The following is a 24,101-nucleotide window of genomic DNA, read 5'->3' as shown; positions in this document are numbered from 1 at the left end:
TTTTCCATTTCTTTATATTTTCTTCAATTTTCTTCATAAGCTTTCTATAGTTTTCAGCATACTGATCTTTTACATCTTTGGTTAGATTTATTCCTAGGTATTTTATGCTTCTTGGTGCAATTGTGAATGGGATCAGTGTATTTATTTGTCTTTCTATTGCTTCATTATTAGTGTATGAGAATGCAACTGATTTCTGTACATTGATTTTGTATCCTGTGACTTTGCTGAATTCATGTATCAGTTCTAGCAGACTTTTGGTGGAGTCTATCAGGTTTTCCATGTATAGTATCATGTCATCTGCAAAAAGTGAAAGCTTGACTTCATCTTTGCCAATTTTGATGCCTTTGATTTCCTTTTTTTGTCTGATTGCTGATGCTAGAACTTCCAACACTATGTTAAACAACAGTGGTGACAGTGGACATCCCTGTCATGTTCCTGATCTCAGGGGGAAAGCTCTCAGTTTTTCCCCATTTAGGATGATATTAGCTGTGGGCTTTTCATAAATGGCTTTTATGATGTTTAAGCATGTTCCTTCTATCCCGACTTTCTCGAGGGTCGCTCGAGAAGGGATGAGAAGGGTCGCTCTAAGAAAGGATGCTGAATTTTGTCAAATGCTTTTTCTGCATCAATTGACAGGATCATATGGTTCTTTTCTTTTCTTTTATTAATGTGATGTATCACAATGATTGATTTGCGAATGTTGAACCAGACCTGCAGCCCAGGAATGAATCCCACTTGATCATGGTGAATAATTATTTTTAAATGATAAACCTCTAGCCAGGCTTCTCAAAAAGAAAAGGGAGATGACCCAAATAGATAAAATCATGAATGAAAATGGAATTATTACAACCAGTCCCTCAGAAATACAAGCAATTATCAGGGAATACTATGAAAAATTATATGCCAACAAACTGGACAACCTGGAAGAAATGGACAAATTCCTAAGCACCCAACCACTTCCAAAACTCAAACAGGAAGAAATAGAAAACTTGAACAGACCCATAACCAGAGAAGAAATTGACTCAGTTATCAAAAATATCCTAACAAATAAGAGTCCAGGACCAGATGGCTTCCCTGGGGAATTCTACCAGACATTTAAAGCAGAGATAATACCTATCCTTCTCAAGCTGTTCCAAAAAATAGAAAGGGAAGGAAAACTTCCAGACTCATTCTATGAAGCCAGCATTGCTTTGATTCCTAAACCAGACAGAGACCCAGCAAAAAAAGAGAACTACAGGCCAATATCCCTGATGAATATGGATGCAAAAATTCTCAATAAGATACTAGCCAATCGAATTCAAGTGAAGCTGTTTCCAAGCACTTCCTTTCAGGTACCATGGTAGAGTCTAGTGCCTCCCTGATCTCATGCAAACCTCAAACTTACTCTGTGAGGCAGGCTGTCTAACTGATGTTTTACAAATGAGAAAACTGAGGTGAGGTAGCTTGAATGGCTTCTCAAAGGCTATTTGGCTTGTACATGGAATATTCAGTTTCTAATTCCAATGTTTTTTCCTTATCTCTGTTACTAATTTACTTTAGAATCTTACAGGGAAAAATTCTTATGTTTATTTTCATGTTAAAATGCAAGGGTTAGATCAGACCCATGTTTTCTTTTTTATTTATTTAATTTTATTTTATTATTTTTATTTTCAGACCAGTGTTTTCTAATTGTACTCTAAGATAGTTTCTATAGCCACAGGCTATTCAGCTACTCAGACTTGGATTTTGGCCTCAATTTTTTAAAAACCAATTTTTTAATGTTTATTTTTGAGAGAGAGAGCGAGTGAGAAAGCGAGCATGAATGGGGGGAGGGGCAGAGAGAGAGGGAGACACAGAATCTGAAGCAGGTTCCAGACTCTGAGCTGTCAGCACAGAGCCCAATGTGGAGCTCGAACTCGCAAACCATGAGATCATGACCTGAGACAAAGTCAGACACTTAACCAACTGAGCCACCTAGGTGCCCCTGGCCTCAACTTTTAAAATCATGTGAGCATTTAGCAAATTTATTGAGCAACTACTATGTGTTGGGCATTGTTCTAGCCAAAAGGGGATAAATCAAGAATAAAGTCTCTGATATCAGGGAGGCTTTGATGGGGATGGAGGAGAGACATAAACAGGTAGGAAGACAATGTCATTGTTAAACCCAATGAGGGAAATAATTAAGGTGCTATTACAGAAAACAAGAGAGGCACTTTACTTAGAGTGGCTAGGGAAAGCTTCTCTGAGTTAAAACTTGACAAGAGAGGAGCTGGGTCAGGAGCATTCCAGGCAGAAGAAACAGCAAGTGCAAAGGTCCTGAAGCAGGGCAAGGTCGGGACAGTCAAGAAACAGAAATAATCCCTTTGTTGCAGATGCATAGTGGCTGAGGGGAAAAGTGGACAAAGGAAAGAGAAAAAAAAATCACACAGGATCTATAAGGACTTGGGAGTAAAGAGCAAGTGTTAATAATAATTATAAATAACAAATTTACCAGTAAAATTACCAATAATTCACAAAACCTGTACTATACCCTTCACTTGCATTAACTAAGGAGTTGGGAGATTTAGTGACGTTGAGCAAGTTACCAAAATTTGCTAAAACTCAGTTTCTTCATCTGTTAAATGGTGTTAACAATGGCACCCATTGCATAGAGATGCTGGGAAGATTACAGAGTCCCCACTTGGAGATCACTTGTCAGATTCAGGAGGACAGTGACTTCCAGCTGAATAAACCCTAGGAGCCAAGGGCATCAGAAAATCCATCATAAATGAAGACAAAGCATTCCTGAAAGAACTATGGCAGTCAATGGGGTATTTCTCAGGATCTCATCAGGCATATTACTTCATTGTCTGCTTTGGAACTTTCTGTGTATCATGGAGAGCCCAGATTAAGATTATATTCTAGGCAGGCCCAGTGAGGTTTGGTGCGGGGCCTAGGGGAAGCTTGGTTGCCCACCGAGCAGCCATTTTCTCACCCTTTCTCTGGGCCAGCAGAATTCATTGCTCACCACAGAGGGAGAAAATGCAAGTTCTCACTTTCACAGCCTCCCTTGCAGTGCTGGAAATTGTCATGTGACCCAATATCAGTAAATTAAACTAGAGGGGAACTCTGCTGGGGGAATCCTGGGCAGATATAAACTTTGTGATAAAAGAAAGAGATTAAGAGGAAAAGCTGCATCTACTTCCTATGTTTGAATGTGCTTTTGTCAGGGCACGATGTATGGAGCCTTGGCAGCCATCTTGCAATAATGAGGGAGAGGACCAGGAGATTCTCAGAGAAACCCTGACATGGATGAGCCACTGATTCTGCTTGGAATCACCTCCCTCTGGACCACTTGTTATGTGATTTATGTGAGAAAAATAAATCTCTTTAATTTAAGCCAACATAGCTGGATACTTTGTTATGTGCCATTAGGAACATTCTAACACATCTCTACTCCCTTCTGCTTCCTTCTATTACCCTTGCCCTTGGAAAAAATCAGAGACCTCTGTCCACCTGCTCAGTGATGCCCACAATTCCTCAAACAGAAGACAAGATTTGGCATTTCTAGGATGAACTTAGTTCTAGTTAGCCCAGAATTCTTCTGGAACAGTTCTGATTTATCCCTATTGTTCTGGGGGTAATTTTAAAGAGTGCTAAAAATATTCTCAGATGGATGATAAATTATATGGCCACTCTATTCCTTTTTCAAAGAGAAAAGGCTTAAGTATGAACCCCACTGGGAGAGAGAGAGAGTGGCAGAGAGAGAGAGAGAGCGAGCGAGCGAGCCTAGCTTTCAGTTCACAACAAAGGGGTAAATGGCTAATACGAGGGTTTCATAGGGGGGAGAGGAGAAGGTACAGTGTGAGAAGGGTTTCCTGGAGGAGGGACAAGTTCCAGAAATAAGAAACTGGGAGCTCTAAAGGCAAACTTCACCCACTTTCTAGATGTTCCAGTGATCTACTCTGCTCCTAAGAACACACAAAGCCTTTGCTGCTGTGTTACTGTTCTTTCCTAATTTTCTCTCCACACACCCAGTCCACCTTCCACCGGTGCCCAGGGGCTTACAGGAGCCCACCACTTGCCAAAGGAGTCTCAAGCTCTTGCCTGTGTTTTTTGTTTGTTTTTTTTTTTTTGTCCAAACCCAGTTAGTCCCTGTCTTTCTGAAAAATTTCCAAGGTGCCCACAAGATTGACACAGGTGTTACGTAAAGTGATAAAGTCACTCTCAGGCTATTTCAAGTCCATTTTTTCCAGACCTTTTCAGACTCCTCAAAACTTGAAGGTGTTCAGTGTGCATGGCACCCCTGCTTCCCCCTTTTCATGCACGTCTCCTGACCCCAACTGACCAAAAATTAGGCCTGCCTCTGCCCCGCCCCCATCAGGTTGAGGGTGCTTTACCTGCCTCCTGTGCTAATGAAAACAAGCCACAAACAGGGCAGTTTATCCCTGCTGGCAACAGTGTTTAAGTGCATAAATTACGACTTAAATTACGTAGGCTCATTATCTGTGAGAAACCTGGGCTGCCCCATACACCTTTTAGAATGATGCATTTCGTGCCTGCAGCCCCACTAGCTGTCCCTGGGAAGCTGACTCCAGGAACAGAATCAGCCTGTGTGCTCTCAGGAACAGTACAAGGAAGGGAGGCAGCCAGCTAGAGAGGCTATGGTTTCCAGCCAACCTGCTGGGACAGGGGACAGGCAGGGGGCCTTAACAGGGAACCACCTGATTTGCCTTGATTTGAAATGGAAACAGTAGAGGAGACTTTCTTTCATCTAGCCTTGAGCATCTGGCCATCCAACTGACAGCTAGGGCTCATGCAGTGGTAAGAAGTGGGAGAAATGCTTAAGGGGCTAAGGCTGCTGGAGGCAGGGAGGCGGCTGGGGTGAGAGGGGTTCCTGGGCTGGGGTCTGTGATCACTGTAACCTGATCTACGGGGACTGATAAGCTTCTTGGGGAAAGCACTTGAATCTTCAAAGAAAAAACCTTTTAATTCATCCAACAATAATTATCTGAGCCTAATCCATACTAGGCACTGAACTAAGATCAGAGGCTACAAGAGTGAACAAAACACATTCCTGGCCTCTGACAAGCTTTCCATTTGCTGAGAATTTCAGACAAGATAACAAGTTGTTGTAATGGAGAGTGTTAATGCCACCGGTAAAAAACAACAACAAAAAACAAAAAGCAAAAAATACAGAATGATCCAGAAAGACGACTGTGTGCCCTTTCAATGTCATACTAAAGCATTGTCTAATAGGCCAGCCCAAAGGCCATCTGACACCCTTAATTTGGCTAATGATTACTACTGGTTAGGGTCTAGACCTTGAAAAATTAGATCTTAATTCACAGGAAATTGGTAAGTTGTAAATGATTTTTGTCTGGCAGAGACGTAGATGATTTTCTGTCCATGGGAAAAGACATCTCCTAAGGATTATGATTTTATTGCCTACAGGACATTATATTACATGTAGTTCAGTGTCTAAATTAGCAATCTGAAGCCAACATTCTTTCTTCCACTGGCTACATCTTAATCAGGTTCTTATATGTCCCTTTGATCCAGCCTTATCACCCTGCTGGTTCCCTCATTAAAGAGTTAAAAAAATCTTTGCATACGCTCACGATGTACTTTATGAGAGTTGTGCCTTTAACTTTCTGGGGATCATAATTGGCCACTACCTTAGAGGTAAGATGCTAAGGCGTCCCAGATGAGGGACAGCAAATCCAGTCTTGCTGGCTTAGAGATTTCTCAGAGAGGTCATCTAAAGTCAGACAGGAAGGGTTGAAGGAGTTGGTTAAGCAAAGATGGAAGGGGGGTGGTGCGCTAGAGAGAAGGAGATAGATTATGCAAAGGCTGGAGAGGAGACACCTGTATTAACACATCACGAAGCCCAAGGATGTGAGTGGTGAGAGGCAAGGCAGGAGAGAGAAACAACAGCCAGATCATGGAAGGCATCAGTGTTGTGCCAAAGAGCTTGGTCTTTATACAGAGGGCATTGAGGAGTCACTAAAGAGTTTTCAAACAGGGACAAGACATAGCTGGATTTGACTCCTGGGTTTGCTGGTTCACAACCCAGGTGGAAATCGCATTCATGTGTAGACTAATCACAGTGTGCCGAGGTTGCTAATAAAATTCTATACAATTCTGGCTCGCTCCAGTTTGCTGTATAACTAGAATTAAAAGACATATCAGTGAATGGATTCATGGAGAGATTTCTATAGTTTAGCTGGAATGCCCAACAATGGATATTTACCACTTACAAGGTTTTCTTTCTGTATTCTAGTCAAAAGTAAAAATAGGAAAAACAGATGTGCCAAAAAAGCAAGGCCCATATATTTCAAAATACAACTCAAAGCAATGGACAAATCAGAGCTGAAGGAAGAGACTCCAGAGACCAGCTATTAGATGAAATTGCTCTGGTCAGAAAGGTTGCTGCTTCCTTCAAGTTTCCTTAGCCAGATGTTTCCATTTCAGCAATAAATTATAAAACAATTTTGCATTTTAGCACAAGGGAGCATTTATCTGGCTGTGATGTAGCTTGCCAAGGACTTTTCAGCAACCATAGCACTTCTGTTTCTTGTCTCACTTTATCTTCACAAAAGCCTGTGAGGCAGGGAGGACGAGTGCTAGCATGCCCATTTCACAGATGGAGAAGCTAAGGTCCAGAAGATTCAGTGATTTGCCTGGCTATCACTTCAAGTTAAAGCCAGAGGCTGGAAAAGGAAGACTGTGTTGTCAGTGCCTGTCTGAACCACCACGGGGATTTTACTGGTAGGTGTTTAATAAATGCAATAAAGAAACAATTCTGATCTTTCCATCCTAATGTGTATTAAAAATGTAATTGTACCTCTATGTGGTTATTTACTTGTTTATTAAGGTCACTCAATTATGAGTTCTGTTGGGTCAGTTTTCTGTTGCTGTATAATAAATGGCCCTTAAATTTAGTGGCTTAAAACCAAGAATTTGTTATTTCTCATGATTCTGTGAGTTAGGAATTTGAGCAGGACTCAGCTGGTTGATTCTTATGTTCCACATGTTATCAGCAAGGCTCCTTTGACTGCCTTATGCTGGTGGTTGGGTTGGACTCTGTGTTGGTTAATTTTATTTGTCAATTTGGCTGGATTATGGTACCAAGATATTTGGTGAAACATTATTCTGTTGTTTCTATGAAGGTGTTTTTGGATGAAATCAACATTTAAGATGAGATTAGGCATATTCAGGGTGGTATGGCTGTAGACAAGATCAACATTTCAATCAGTGGACTTTGAGTAAAGCAGATTGCCCTCTATAGTGTGGGTGGGCCTCATCTAATCAGTTGAAGGTCTGAATAGACCAAAACCCAGACCTCCCTCAAGCAAGAAGGAATTGTACACCATATAAATTTGAACTTTAACTGTAACATCTGCACTTCCTTTGGTCTCTAGCCTGATGGCCAACCTGCAGATTTGGACTTGCTAGGCTCCATAATCATGTGAACCAATTCCTTAAGTCAATCTCTTTTTAATATATCTTTCTGTCTCTATATATACATCTTTCTGTCTACACACACACACACACACACACACACACACACACACGCCATTGGTTCTGTTTCTCTGGAGAACCCTGACTAATACAGATTGAAAGGTCCATAAGACTTTCCCCATGGTCTGGTGCCTTGGTGCTCCTTCATGCGGCCACTCTCCCTCACATGGCTAGGTTGGGCTTCCTTGCAGCATGGAAGCCTCAGAGTGGTCAGACTAATTAAATGGCCACTGAGATGTAAGAAACATGAAAGCTACCAGTCGCCTTAAACCTTGGGCTTTGAAGTCTCAGAGTATCTCTTCTACTGTATTCTGCCGAGCAGAGTAAGCATCACTAGCAGTCCAGATTCAAGGTGAGGGTAAATAGGTTCCACCTGTATATAAGAAGATTGACAGAATCCCATTGCAAAAGATGTGAGGGATGAAAGATATTATTGCAGCCATTTTTGGAAACAATCTCCCATAGATAGGAACCATGTTTTGTTCCTAACAACCTACAGCTGTTAGCAACATTAAATACAACAATGTATACAAAGAGCAGAGCAAAATAAATATTCCTTGAAAAACTGTATGTGTTTATATACAGATGGAGGGATGGATGGATGGAGGGATGGATGGATGGATGGATGGATGGGTGGATGGGTGGATGGGTGGATGGGTGGATGGGTAGGTGGGTAGGTGGGTGGATGGATGGAAGGACAACATGCCCAGTATGTATGACAGTGGCTCCAAAGGCCCATTGTGGCTTCATATCCTTAATACCTATTTGGTCATTTTAGAAGCAAAACAGGACTACAGTCAAGAGCTTGGGTTTCAGAGTCAGACTATAGGTCTCCATATCTAGGCTCCAATACTTATAAGCTGTATGAACTTGGGGAAGTTATTTAGCTTCTCTGTGCTTCAGTGTCCTCACCCATAAGAAGCTTAAATTAGTAACACTCATGTCTTAAGACCGCTGTGTAGGCCTTCATAATGCAAGTGAGATAAAACGAGTAAAGAGCACAGTACAAGTTTAGCAACTTTTAATAATAAATTCTTAAATTTATTATAACCATTAGCATTATTAGATTTGTGCCTGTGTTTGTGTGCTGCCTATTGCAAAATATAGCTCATCCTTGCTGCCCGTGCATAATCTTTCTCTTTCTCTGTCTCTGTCTCTGAATACTGCTACTCCATCTGTGGCCACAGTCCCTCAGCAAGCCACCACCAGCCACACTCTTTGGAGTTGTGTATCAGTGGGCTTGGGCACTGGAGAGACACTAACAGCCATTGCTGGTGCTTCCTGTCATCCTCTGACAGATGCTTGCGTGCCTCATACAGCTTCTCACCCGCCCTCCCCTCCCCCCTCTGTGGCCTGCTTCCTGGAGATGCTTTGAGGCAGACATTATTTGGTGGTGGTGGCTGGTTATTGGCCAGGATCTCTGTGGGGCCACCTCACAAAGCCTGTGTCCTAGATGACCCCATCAACTGCCCGAGAAGCAAGATGTGTTGCTGGAAGTTGGTGTGGTTCCATGGTAAGCAGCTTGCCTACAGTCCTGAGCTGCAAACCTTCAGTTCCTTGTTGGTGCCATATTCTTTCAGGACTCCAAGGGCACTCTGGCTTGCTAGAGTCAAGATGAATGAGTTTGGCTTTGAACTATGGCTTTAGCTTGGCTTCTGTATGCCTGGGTTTAGTCGGCTTTTACATCCCATTATGTCAGACAAAGCCTCCATCAGTCATTTGTTGCTGGTTCCCATGGTTGTTTCTTTCATCTGGATTATAAAGAGCTATGAGATTTTGACAATCCATTATTTGATTTATGGGAAGCAGCTCCCTCATCACCAAGACTCCCATATTCTCCAGGGTTAGACTCTAATATACAGAGAGTTACCTACCCTTCTGGAATGTATGGTGCTTGGTAGTCAGGCTACCATACATGGCTGCTCAGGTTGGGCACTGCATAATGGTGCCCAGCCAAGGGGGCCAATGAGGGCTGAAATCCAGCCCATGCTGAGCTTACTAACCCATTCATTCTGGCCCATACTGAAGGCGTAGCTTTTTCTGATTTACCTAAGTTGTGATGATGGTGTTCAGCAGCCCTGCTTGGTAAGGTATGCTGAGGGGTTTACTCTGTACAGGAGGTAGAAAATGGTGGCAGTTAGAAGCTGATCTTCAGCATGTTTACCCTCAAAAGGAGACATCTGATATAAAATAGCTCAATTCAGAGCTATAAAGACTTCTTTCTCCCTTTTGACCTTACTGCCAGTACATCCCTGGAATACTTGGATAGCATGCATTTTCCCAAGTCTGTACCGGAATGAGAGACGTCTCTCTTTCCTTTCTCCACCATAAATGCTTCCTGATGGGCTTGCAACTTCAGGATTAGTGTCTATCAGATTTAAAAAAACCCAAGCCTATGAAACTGTCTATGTCCTTCACTAGGAATTGAGGTTTTGTGAAGTGTCATGATGTTGCTCATGGGAGAAAGGCAGCACTAGCTCCCAGTTGCTCGTGAGATGGCTGTTCAGTCAAATGGATGGTGGAGTGAGCCCTGCCTCTGTAGCCTTTTCTCGTCTCCCCCCACTTTTCTCCTCCTTTTTTCAGAGTTGTGAATCCATTCATATATGCAGTAGCTATTTACTGCAGGAGGCAGGTAGTCCACAGTGTGGCATCGTGCAACCTGAGTTTGAATACAGACAAATTATTTAACTCTTCCATGCCTTGGCTTTCTCTTCTGCAAGATGGCGGTAATGAGAGTCCCTACCACATCGAGTTATTGTGACGATTAAGTGAATTAATTTGTGTAATCAACACCTGACACAGTGCAAGCCTTCATAGTCGTTAGCTCTTATTTATGAACACCTACAATTCCACCGAGGGGGGAAACAGGCAGGCATGTGACACAGTCCAGGCCTGCTGTGTGCTTACTATCCAGTAGGGGCCATAAGACAGGTAACTCTATCACTGTGCTGTGGGGCAGTATTTCATAGGTTTACAAACTTTAGTGAAGGTAAGAAGCACCTAGCCATCAGTGAAATGCAAATCAAAATGAAAATGAGGTACTGCTTCACATTCACTAGGATGGCTAGGATAAAAGAAAGGCAGGTAATTGCAAGTGTTGGTGAGGATATGGAGAGATCTGAACCCCATACCCATACCCCATACCCATTTCACAGGTGGGAATGTGAAGTGGTGCAGTTGCTGTGGAAAATGGTCTGACATTTCCTCAGGAAGTTAGACATAGAGTTACCATGTGACCCAGCAATTTCATTTCTAGGCATGTAGCCATGAGAAATGAAGACATACGTCTACCCAAAAACTTGTACCCAAATGTTCACAGCAGTATTATTTATAATAGGCAACATTATAAGTGGCGGGACAACTCAAATATCCATTATTTGATGAACGGGAAAACAAAATGTGCTGTGTCCCTATCATGGGATATTACTCAGGCATAAAAAGAAACACCGTGCTGCTAAGTGAAAGAAGCCAGTCCCAAAGGACCACGTATATGCAGTGTCCAGAGAAGGCAGGTCTACAAAAACAGAGATAGATGAGCGACTGCACAGGGCTGGGCCAGGGTGGTGGGAATAGATGGGTGTTAACTAAGGGACAGTGTTTCTTTTTGGAATGACAAAGGTGTTCTGAAATTGATGGTGGTGATGGTCACAGAAACCTGTGAATACGCTAAAAGCCATCAAACCATGCACTTGAAATGGGTGAATTTGGCATGTGACTTCTGTATTGCTAGAACTTTTTTTTTAATGCACCTAAAGTGTTTGTTAAAAATGCATTTTTCCAGTTCCCTCCTTTCCAGTCTGGGGTGAGGTGATACAATACACCTTCCTTCTTCCAATCTGTCATATTGGCAGTAGAGACAAATGATTTAGTCAATGTGAATCGTGAGCAGCTTCCTGGATGAGGCTGTACTTGCATTGGACCTCACAGGTTAAGGCTAATGGAGGAAAAGAGGCTTTCCAGGAGCAGAGGACAGCACAAATCACGTTAATGGGTCAGAGTCTCCAACAGAACTTCCACGGGTGTCTCCATGGGTCTGCATTTCACTGAGGGAAGGAATCAGGCAAAAGAATAACATTTGTCTTCTTACTGAATGGCTCCTTTTTCTTCTGTAACCCTCTGAGCTCCTACTGTCAAGGTATTTTTAGACAGTTCACATAAACTAATAAGCCAGGGCAGGAATATGTCAGGGACAGGATGGAAGGGGCAAGGCAGTCGGCAGGCAAGTGGCAGTCCCTTCTCCATGACTGAGCTCCACAATAGTTTCTGTGTTTGAAACTGTCACTACTGAGTTAGAAACGGGCCAAAAGGTAGCTATTAACAATCCACTGAAGGTCTTAGTTTAATGTCTAAAGGGGTTTTTTGGAGCTGGCCCTCATAGTTTGCCCTGCCGAAGTCTTTTATGTGGCTCACTCTTTGTATGACCTCAGGATCAATAGTTTTATCTTGAAAAAGGGGTGAAATATTAGACACTCAAACAGTTCCCCTAGCAGGGTGGGAAAGGGGAAAGGTGATCTGAAGATCTGCATCTCATAAATACTAGGTAGAACTGGTGAAATTTGCAGAATTCACAGGATGAGGGAGGGAAAGGGGCAGGAGTGTGGGGACCAAGAAGGCTTCTAGAAAGAGAGGAGGAAATATAATACCCGAGTCTAACTTTGGTGGTAAAAGTGAAATCCTCATCAGGATTAATATTAGCTCCAGAATTAAAGTAAATTTTGAGATACAAAGACTGGTGTTTTTTTCCCACAGTCCTTGGTAACCTGTGGCTCTTTGTAACGAAGGTGATCATGCTTGTCCTGGATTGTCTATGACTTTCCTCATTTTCAAACCGAAAGTTTCATGTCCCAGGGATCCTCTTAGTCCTGGCAAACTTAAGCAGTTGGTCACTCTATTGGTAACAAGGTCATCCCAACCTCTATGACTCAGAGAAGAGATGACCCCAAAGAAGACAGAGAACAAGAGTCAGTTCTTGGCTTTTGGGTTTCAAAACCTAGGCCTAGACATAATGCAGGATGGTTCTAAGACTGAAAGATCATGTCAGAGCAAGGTCCCTCCACTGGGCCAGGTAAAGACTCTGAGATGAGGCGGGTGGGAAGGCCAGACAAGGAAGAGATCCTAGACCGGTGTTGTCTGATAGAACTTTCTGGGATGATGGAAGAGTTCTAAAATAAAAACTGTGCTCTCCAATATGGCACCCATTAGGTACATATGGCTCCTGAGCACTTAAGATGTGGCTGGTATAATTAATTTAGCATATCTTACCAATTTAAATTTGAATGTCCAAATGTGGCTAGTGGATACTATATTGGACAGCTTAGTCGTAGAGACTACTGGGAACGTTCTTCTGAATAGAGTCATAGGAAGAAGGGAATTGGTTGATGCCGAGTGGTGGAATCCCCAGACAGGTTTGGAGAACCAAGCACAGAAAGGACCTGAGCTTCATTGCCGGGGTGGGAAGAGTCCGGAAATCCCTAAGCCAATAAGGCATGAAAAAAGAAGGTATATCTGTGCAGTGAGTCAAGACAGATTGGTCCAAGGCAACCTCATAGAGGTTTCTGGGGTCCTAGGGTGACCTGAGCAATGGTGTTTCTTGTGTGCAGTGGAGTAACCCAGACATGACACATGGAGTTGGCAGATCTGCGGACGCTTGGAGGTTGGGAAGAAGCAAGAACACAGCTGTGACCCAAATAGAACAAAAACCAAATAATATGCAGAGTCATCTCAGTGGATGCCACCATAGACAAGGAACAACGTGGAAGAGCAGATGCCTACCTTCCTACCCCTGCCATTTTGGATCCACATTAGCTCCCTGGAACTTACAAAGATCCTGGGAGAACCTATGAATTCACTGAGGTTAACTTTATGTTATCAGAAGGAAAGGGGGATTTAATAAGATGTTAAGTTCAGATAAAGGAAAATAAAGTTAAATTTCTGGCACAACTGAGTGCCCTGACAGAGAGGCTTGTACGTTACACTGTTGTTTCCTTCTGCATGGTACTGTGCTAAGTATGTGACAAACGTCTAAGTTTATAACAATCTTGAAGGAAGTACCGTTATTATCTCCATTTTACAGATGAGGCAACTGAAGCCCAGAGAGCCCTTTTAACCTTCTGATAGACACCAAAGGCTGGTAAATGTTGAAGCCAATATTTAATTCTAGGCTTACCTGCCCCCCTAAATATTTAACCTCTATCAAGGTTGGATCCATTTTTTTGTCTACTATGAATCCTGTTTTCCTCTAGAAATAATACCCCTCTTCTTTTGGAGATGCCTTACTTTACTCCAAATACATGCTTTGAGTGGAGTCTGCCAGCCAGGATGACTATCTCCCAGGCAAGATGAGGAAGAACTATTGATAAGGGTTTAAACCCCATTTCTGTTTCTTTTTGGACACACAGTGAGACCCTATTTTTCAGCCTCCATCACAGTTAAATGGGCCATGTGAATGAGTTCTGGCCAATGGAATGTGGGAAGATGTGATTGGTGTCACTCTTTAAGGGGGTAAGGAACAAGAGAGAGTGAGAGACAGACAGACTGACTGGGAAGTGTAAGGAAGCAAAGATATAAATCAGTTTTGGGAGTTATATCTAGGAATGGATGCAGATGTAGTCCCTGACACACAGTACTGACTAAATGCAAATAAAACAGAGATCTACTATATGTAAGCCAAAGAAATTACAAATTCTGAATTTAAAAGAAAAAAAGTTGTTGACTGTTGAATTTGTAAAATAATCTCAGCCTCTAAACTTGCTCCAGAAGGAATCAGGGTCCCGAGGCTGTGGAGCCTCCAAGAAGAGCATACTTGTCAGCATGCGGCTCAGACATGCCAGCGAGAGTGACAGACAAGGCAGTGTTCCCAGAGACCAGATTTAGATCAAATCAAGAAACTTTACAATGGCTGTGAGCAAGGACGGCTTTGTCCATTCTTCCCTTTATTGAACGGAGATTGAATTTTGGATATCCTGTTCCTACTCTACTGATGTGTAGGGAGTAGTGCAAGAGGACAACTTGTCCTCTAGTTCACAGGTCACCAGATCACAGGGAGCCACATCCAGACCTGATGAAGAAGATTGCACAACATCTCGAGATCCTAGTGCTGGAGCTGGTTGCAGTCATTGGATGGGCTTCAGGTTGTCTCACTTGGGATGAGGTCTGTGCTTTCTACGTGAGGGACATAATGTGACATGGATGAACAGAGGGGGAACAGACAGGTGGACAGTGGCAGAGACAGTGGTATGTGTTCAAGAAACACACTTTCCTTTTCTTCCTGGTTCCCCAGCAAGACTACATTTCCCAGCTTTCTTTGTAATTTGGTGGAGCCACATGACTGAGTTCTGGCTAACGGAATGTGTGTTGGCAGGGAAGAAAAGTACAATAGAGAGAACCTAAAAGTGGGGTTGAGGTGCCATTTGCATAAGCCAAAGGTAGATAGTTGGTAGATAGAATGAGGAAGGGTTCTCTGTTCCTAGTCTTACGCCAGGTCTTGGTGAGAGTTGCTCCCATGGAGTTTTCTAGACAAGGCTGCCACTGGAGTTGTGCAGATTATGTGCTATACAAAGGGGCCTGGCTGACAGGGTAAGTGAAGGCCAAATTCTAGCCCTAGCTCCACTTGCCTAGCTTTATGTCCTGGCACTAGGCTTCCTCTACCTGTGGCAAGGTTATTCATGTCTCCACACAGAGCACCTTCTCCTCACTCAGCCACGTACCTGTAGGGTTTTGCCTGCGAGAGAGACACATAGGTTTTCCTCTTCTCCTGGGAGATGCCTCTTTCTAATTTGCACAGAAGAGCCATATGGGCTAGAGTGGTGGCTCTGTCTCTGTAGTTTATGAATCAGCTGGTGGCTGTCATGTCAGACTTTCTGACCACGTCCCCACAGTGACCTTGCTTTTGCAGGTGCTGGAAACATAAGACTTTGGCTCCTCGAATAGCTGTTATTTGAAACCAAAAAAAGTATAGTCTTATTTTCAGTGTGTTGAGTGACATTGTCTACTCCTTTCCCCAGTTTCTTCCTACCATTTATGGTAGGCTAACAGGAAGTCTGTGGTATTCTTCGAATGTTCTGACAGCTCTCAGGACTACCGAGAACTGCTGAACACTTGTGCTCTTCTTTGTTAGGATCATTTTTCTTCTGGCCTCCTTGATTTGGTATTTCTAGTAAATCTCCTCATTAAAGCAATATTAAGCAAACTCATAAATATGTATATAGTCTTCTTAATTATCTGTTGATAGATATGGACTCTGATACATTTACATAATGAGCTTTTTAAAACATCCAGATGCATTTTACAATTAGACCCAGGCAAGGGCTGGGTGAGGGGGAACTTGGAAGGAAAAACAAGCTTACTCCTGGCAATATCAAAGGCGCCTGTTTAGAGGAAGCTTGAAGTTTAAAAAAGCAAATTGGTACTGCTGAGGAACTTAGTTCCTCCCCTGAGGTTTCAGATAATATTACGAACGTTGTTAAGTTAGAAGCAAAGCCGAGTGAAATGGAATTACACATCCTGTTCCAAATGCTGATGGAGAAGCTAGAAAATTAGAACAAAGGTGGTAAGGCAGTCTAGGCTTGGAAGCCACAAATGGTGTGGGAAAGCATTACTATGTTCGCTCCCTCCATTCTGGACACATGGGAGAGGCACATTCCCCACCATGAAATTAGGTATGTCCATGACAGGTGAGCAGAGGTGATGTTAGTCACTTTGGGGCCAAAATATTTAAAAGCCACTTTGTGATTTTCCACCTTCTTTTCATTGTGCCGTGAGTCTGGGGGCATTATGAATGGTGGCACTTCTGTCAGACGGTGTCCTTGAGTGGGGATGCTGTGGAGCAGAGACCACTGTCAATACGTGCGGGACATACAGTGTGAACTAGAAATAAACCTTTATTGTTTAAGGCACTGCAATGTGGGAGGGTTGTTTGTTACAGCAACAAAAAGCTCATTCTGACTGATTCAACTGGGACCAGAGACTTGGAATCCTATTCTAGGAACAACCTTCATTGGAAACTTGAACTTAACAGCTGAATTCTGAAAACGGAGCTTTGTGGTTCAGAAGCAGATTAAGGAAGTTAAAACAAACTCCTTTTCCCTTCCCCCAAAGGGATCATTCCTGTGGGATCCCTCATCTTACACCTAAAAGATAGCATGGTCTTTCCACTTCTACTGTGCTAACTGATCTTTCTCCTCAGCTTGAGTGGAGGCTCCTGGGGGCTGCTACAATTTGCTGTTCCAAATAAGTAAACACAGTAAGTAAATGTATCTGAAGGGCAATTATGAAGGTGAGTGGTGATTTGATCAATTCATTAAAAAAAATTGAGCTCTCTCAGACAAAAATTGTGATATAAATCCTTCCTTGATAATAATATCCTGACAGAGGAGAAAATGAGAAAGCAGTGATACCAAGAGTCCTAAATTAGAATTTGGTTTTCATTAACAGAAGCAACAGAGAAGCTAGCTACGGTTTTAGGATCTGTAAGATGTCCCAGAATGAGAGACATTATCTCTGTCCTTGTGATGCAAAGGTGATAAAAGTAACAGACTTTTTTTTCATATGTTCCACACACTTTAAAAAAATTTTTTTTAAATGTTTACTTATTATTGAGAGAGAGAGACAGACAGACAGACAGAGTGTGAGCAGGGGAGGGACACAGAGAGAGGGAGACACAGAATCGGAAGCAGACTCCAGGCTTTGAGCTGTCAGCACAAAGCCCAACACGGGGCTTGAACTCACAAACCATGAGATCATGACCTGAGCTGAAGTTGGAGGCTTAACCGACGGAACCACCCAGGTGCCCCCACACACTTTTCTAAACACTTTGTTTTAATGTTTATCTTTATTTTTAAGGGAGAGAGACAGAGTGTGAGCGGGGAGTAGCAGAGAGAGAGGGAGACACAGAATCTGAACTGTCAGCACTGAGCCCTACGAGGGGCTCGAAACCACGAACCATGAGATCATGACCTGAGAGGAAGTTGTATGCTTAACCAACTGAGCCACCCAGACACTCTCCTAAATGCTTTCTTTATGTAACTTGTTTGTATCCTCAGTTTACATATTTGGAAGCTGAGGCACAGGAAGGTCAAGTAGCTTGACTAAGGTTCCGGGTTTTGAGTGCAGGCAGCTCAGCTCCTGAGTTCACACTGATAAAAACATTGGAATCGTAGGAGCTTCCCTATCTACAACGTGCGGGCAGAATGAAAGGAATGCAGGTCAAAAAGCCAAAATATGGGTAGAAAGATGGGTAAGTTAAAAGAAAAATTATTGTTAAAGGGTCATTTTCAAAATAAGATACAATCATGACTCCATTGAAATAAAAAAATAAACACACGTCAAAGACTTTATTTAACTCATGAATTAATGAGGGAAGCAGCAAGGTGTTACAAAAGTACCGCATATGGGGCGTCTGGGTGGCTCCGTCTGTTAAGCGGCCGACTTCGGCTCAGGTCATGATTTCGCGGTTCGTGAGTTCAAGCCCGGCGTCGGGCTCTGTGCTGACAGCTCAGAGCCTGGAGCCTGTTTCAGATTCTGTGTCTTCCTCTCTCTGACCCTCCCCTGTTCATGCTCTGTCTCTCTCTGTCTCAAAAATAAATAAATGTTAAAAAAAAAAGTACCGCATATATATATATATTTATGTAAGTCTAGCAGAAGGGGTGATATAGAGAGTGATACCAACAACATCCCACCAGACACAACTTGCATCTCTGACAAGGACTGCCTACATTACCATCAGTACCCTATGTGTTTACTTCTGTCTCTTCAGGGCTATAAAGAGCCTAGTCAAAGACAAACGATGATGCACACACTTACAGAATCTGATGATCCCTGCATACTCCATGGGAAGGATATCCAGTAATTTCTTTTTTCCACTTCGAAATCTCCCACAATTTTTCTAAAAAAATTTTTTTGGGAGGGTGCTTTGTAGGTATGTCAGACTTTTTCACCTCTTTGAGCAAGGATCTGGAAAAAAAGAGATGGGATCTTTATCTCTCCTGTCATTTGAGAAGGTCATTTCTAATGTATGGTCCTTTTTGATAAACATAAAAAAAAACCCCAATCCTTCATGTTCTCCTTTAATATTATTTAAGGCTTCAAATCAAATGTCTTCACCAACAGCAAACTGAACAATGCCTTCATTCAATTCTGTTTATACCCCCTTATGTCATACCTTCTTCTCCTACATTAAAAAGCACAGTTTTTTTTTTAAAGGTAGACATTGGAGGACATGATAGCTCATTTTTAATACTTTCAAGGGATGCTCATAAGAAAGAGAACAGATTTCTTTTGGAGTTCCAAAGAGTAATGTTAACTAAGAGGTAGAAACTTCAGAGATGCAATTTTTGCTCAACAAAATAAATGCAGTTTTGCTTCCAGAGATCTTTCCATCAAAGAGTTGGGCTGCCTTTTAGATAAGGACATCCCTCCCCATCACTTCAGTGCCTAGCAGAGGCTGTACATCTTCTATTGGGATGCTTTTGGGGTTAACACTGCCCTTAGATGCTTAGAAGGGAATGATGGACTCTGCCCTGGGACCCAAACTTTAGAACAATGGCTCTCAAGCTTCAGCGTGCATAAGAATTATGGGAGAGCTTGGAAAACACCCATTTTCTACCCTACCCTCCTCTTAGAAAGATTCATATTCAGTTGGTCTGGGTAGGACCTGGGATTCTACATTTCTAAGAAGCTCCCAGTGATGTTGACACAGTCCTCACAGTCCTATACCTTGGGTGGTCCTTCTCCAGACTTTCCTTCTGCTGTGCTCATCCTTACAGGGTACAGTATCTATGGGCTAAGAGGATGTTCCCATCAAGAGCCTCAATTCCTCCCCTTCTAAACCACTCTTTGGGAACTTCCCAGAATTCCCTGACTAAAGACCTTTAGCTTCCTTCCTGGGCCTGCATTGACTTCTTCTCTTGATTCGGTCACCTGAGGGCACTTTGTTTTTAACTCAGAGATGGGGATATGGAGATTATGATGGTTGAACTGTGTCCCCAAAACATATGTTGAACTTCTAAACCCTGCTACCTGTGAATGTGACCTTATTTGAAAATAGGGTCTTTGCAGATGTAATCTTGTAAGACACAAAGTTAAGATGAGGTCATTAGGGTCTGCCCTAATCCAATATGACTGATGTCCTTACAAGAAGAGGGACATTTGGACAGAGACACATGCAGAAAGGAGAATGTCACGTGAAGACACACACAGAGAGAACACCAGGTGATGACAAAGGCAGAGAATGGAATAATGCAGCTGCAAACCAAGGGACATTGGGACTGGTGGCCATCAGAAAAAGCTGAAAGAGGCAAGAAAGGATTGTCCCTTATAGATTTCAGGGAGCACGGTCTTGCCAAAACCTTGGTTTTGGAGTTCTAGCCCCCAGACTATGAAACAATAAGTATGTGTTGTTTTAAGCCACCCAGTTGTGGTACTTAGGTACAGCAGGCGCAGGAGGTAAATATAGGACTCTGGTTCCACAGAGCAGCTTTTCTAGAAGGCAGAGCTGGTTGACTGAAGAGTAGACTCCCTTTGGAGAGGACAAGGGAGTCAGTGGGTAAGGGTTTTTCATACCCCAAAAAGGTGATGAAAAAGAACAGAGACTAGAAGTGAGTGAAAACCATGGTTGAAAAGCAAGTTTGGATTTGCCTTGAGGTGGAGGAGACATGCAGGTTAAAAGCAGATGAGAAGGTAGAGAAAAAAGGGAAACCAATTCCATGACAACAGGAAACAAATAGCAGCTAGTTAGCTAGGTAACTAGGAGCTAGTTACCCTGTGCCTGAGACTGACATTGCTGTTAGCTTTCTCTTAGTTCATGGAGATCACACACACACACACACACCAAACCTATGTTTTGTTTTTGTTCTCCACTGTTTACTTTATGGTCTCAGGTTTATAATCACACAAGCATCTGAATACTTGTTAGGACTGGACCAAAAGACCAAGCATCCAATGTCTCACTCAGGCTGTGCTTCTTGATTATATTGTAAAAGATTGGTTCTCTCCTTCTACCACAAGGGTCCTAGTCTATGTTGGATGGAGTGATTATGGGCATCAGGAATTAACTTCTGAATGAATAGTTATCTGGATTGTTTTTATTTTTCTCATTTATTTTTGAATAGCTCATGAGCTCTTCTGTCCCTCATCTCTGGACATGTAATCACACCAGTAGACACAAGTCCCCAAGAGCTACACTTCCAACTTCCTCCCAAATCTAGAAAATTCTACTCTGGTTCCCCAAACCCCTAGATTCTTACAAAATTTCAAGGGGATCCCAGGAATCAATGTTGCTTACAAGGGAAGGTTTGGCTTGACAGTCACAGCTTGGACAATAAACGGTTTGTGGTGAGGAGTTAAAAGAGAAGTTGGAGGAACTTGAGTGTTTTCTCTCCCTATCCCTTGCATCAAATAGAAGAGATAAGCAGGGTATGATCTTAAATGATTTTTCATGGGTACCATTCTTTCTGGCACTCTACAGATGGAGTGGAGAATTCACAGAAGACAAATGAAGAGTACTCAGGGAAGGGATGGGGTGGAGACAATTCTGTGGGGAACCAGAGCCAGAAGAACAGTGGAAAGAACGAGAGGAGGCAGGGTGCTTGGGCCTGAGCCTGGGGTGATTCTGTTTGAGTCTTCTTATATCACCCACAATTCTCAAGAATAGAATTCCTACCCAGAACACCAACCTTTTAGGATGACACTTAGTTTCTCAAATGCTTTCTCTCCAAGGAAGGGGAGGGGTGGAATTTTAGAAGGAATCAAGTTGAAGGAATGAAATCTATATTTCAAATCTCTCTCCTGCTCAGAAGCAGATGTTAAATTTCCATTAACTGAGGACCTTTCCCCAATCCCTAGGTTGTGTCTAAGTTTGGGGGCTTCCAAAGTACAGAAATATTGATGGAGGGTCAATGGAGGGGAAGTGGCTGTTCTTCATCTCCAGTTGTCCATACTGGCATCCACTAATATGCCCTCCTTCCCGTGTGGCCTCCTATCAAGAGTCTACTCAGATGGCCACCTCTGTCTGCCTTATGCACCTCCCTCTGCTGAGTCTCTGCTGTTCATAGGCAAGGCTTAGGGCCACGGAACTGCGAGGCTTGCCCTGTGTCTGCACCCTCCCCCAGTCCTGGAATATGTGCATATCTGTCTGTATTCTGATCCCCCACACCCACCTGCAGTTTCCATTTTTCCTCTCCCCAGGATTGGGGTGGGGACAGCAAGTCAGGAAGCAGAGCCCCTTCTCAAGGACACAAGTATCTTAGGTCTATGCTTTCCTTCTTTGTCAGCCTCAAACTCAGAGTGATGGTTTTGATGGTGAGTTGACTTGCCTCCACCTCACTGAGAGCACAAGTGAGAAATGAACCTTTATGATCATAGCTCATTAGGATTGGGGGATGGATGTTGCTGCAGCAAAATTTAGCCTATCCTGACCAATATTCCAAGGTGGGTCCACACTCTTTGGATTTATTGTCAGTTCTTTACCTTGGATGATGTGCTGCATTTTAAGACCCCCACCAACTGGTTTTCGTACTGGCTTCGTTTCTTAACACTGTCACTTGGTGACACAGAAGCAAAACAGATCTCTTCCTGCATTATTGTTTGCCCAAAGGCCAAATTTGGGTTGTGGTAAGAGAGGATGTCTCAGATGAAGGCTGTCATTTCCCGGCCTTTGAGGGATCCTGCTCCAGTGGGCTGAGTAATTTGTTAGAGACTAAAGTGGTGAGGAGGGGATGAAATGTCACCAGCCAGCAGGAAACATGCTCACATGGTTTCTTCTTATGTGTCTGGCAAGACTTTTAATTGTTTCTAAAGAAATCAGCTGACTGATGTTAACCATATGGAACTGTTAATACATGGGGTAACAGAATAGTACAGTTGGATCATGTTTCTTTAGTTGTCTGTAAAATGGCATGTAATTTGTAAACCAAAAATTGTGCTTAAAGCAGCATCACGGCGGACTTCTTCATTTGACATGTGTCAAATTTTCCCCCAAATGATTCCAAATGCATGGCACTCTTTAAAACACTTCATGTTAATGGCATTCCTTTAAAACCATTGTAATTGGAATTATTTTTTATAAATATAATCTTCTGCCTAATCCTATTGATTATGGGTGCCTCTTCCCCTCCCATACTCCATGTTATGTAACATTTATTTTTTTCCTGTTAATGCTCCAGGAGGTCCCTATTTGGGCACCATTTCAGTAGATGTGACATGTACCTGCTCTGGGCAACAGGACAGAGATTCTTGTGTCTCTGTATAAACTTTGTAGAAGGTATTCTTTTAGCTTGGGTTTTATGAAGACTTAATTTAGGGATAAGAATTAAATCCCATCATGGGAGGAAATGTATATAGGTAAGTAATGGTTAAACCAAATATGCTGTATACAATAGACAGCAAATAACACAAGGCTTTAGATACACTGTGATTGTGGCACTAGTGACCAGCCCCTTCCTGATTACACTGGGGACAGATTCTCTCCAGGAGAGCGGAATGAAGTTTCAGTCTTACTTTTGCTCCAGCAGTTCTTTTATAGTCCTGGGTCTATTTCTCTGACTCTTGTTAGGCACTTTTAATTCTACGGTGGTCCAAGTCTGTCATCATGAGAGTCCGGATGAGCATGTATTTGGATCAAGCCTGCTGAATAACTACAGAGGGCTTTCTGTCTGTCTGTCTGTCTGTCTGTCTGTGTCTGTAATGTCTCTCTCTGTAATGGTTCAAAGTTTTGGTTTTAGTACAACGGAGATTTAGAGACTTTCAACCTCCAGGACTGAAACAGATTTTCTACTGCTTGGCTCTTTCTATTCCCACAGCGTGAATCAGTGGGGCCCCTCAAATTATGGCAACATACTCTTTTAAAGGCAAGCACACTACACATCAGGGCCTGTCCCACTGCAGTGTACTTAAGAGTCACCAGGGCTGCTTGTTAAAAATAAAGTTTTCCAGATTCTACCTCAGAATATCTGAATCAGAATATCTGAGAGTGGAGATCAGAACTCTACATTTTCGAACACATTTTTGAGATCATTCTGAGGCTATTGGCCAGATGACTCCTTCTGTGAAAAACACTACTTATAAGATGTCTTCCCCTGCGATGTAAAGATGATAGATTTCTCAACTTTGGTTGGGGAATGAATATATCCTGGTTTGAGTGACACCTGAAAGTCTCTCTTCTATTACTCAAAAAGCTTTTTTGTTTCTTAGGTGGTTTTCTTGTTCCAACTTTTAAATGTACTTCACTAAGTTCTTGCTGCTCAACTGGGTACTGTATCCACTTAACCCAAACAACAGTGACAATGCCTATGCTTCCTGGGATGGGGCTTGGAAGAATAGTTAAACATGTCATGTTTGTCCCACCTGAATAGTGTCTGGGAAACTCAACCTTTTAAAGATACTTCTTCATGTCTTTCTAAAGATATTTCCAAATAAACTCCCAACAAGACTGTAAACTCATTAAACAGAATTGAAAAACTCCTGTATTTCTCTGGTAACATTATTAACCTCCATTATCTGCAGTACAGTGGTTATTTGAAAGCTCTCCCACTACAACATACTTAGAAAAGTGGGATAAAGTATAATAAATGTATTCTCAAATGCAAAGGTGAGAATGAAAAAAGTAACAGAAATCCTTGGGGGGT

The sequence above is a fragment of the Lynx rufus genome, unplaced genomic scaffold (genome assembly GCF_022079265.1).
Source record: "Lynx rufus isolate CCGP_SWC_20201006 ecotype Redwood Valley unplaced genomic scaffold, mLynRuf1.p SCAF_7, whole genome shotgun sequence".
In the NCBI taxonomy this organism is placed as follows: domain Eukaryota; kingdom Metazoa; phylum Chordata; class Mammalia; order Carnivora; family Felidae; genus Lynx; species Lynx rufus.
Note: the sequence above shows the minus strand (reverse complement) of the source record.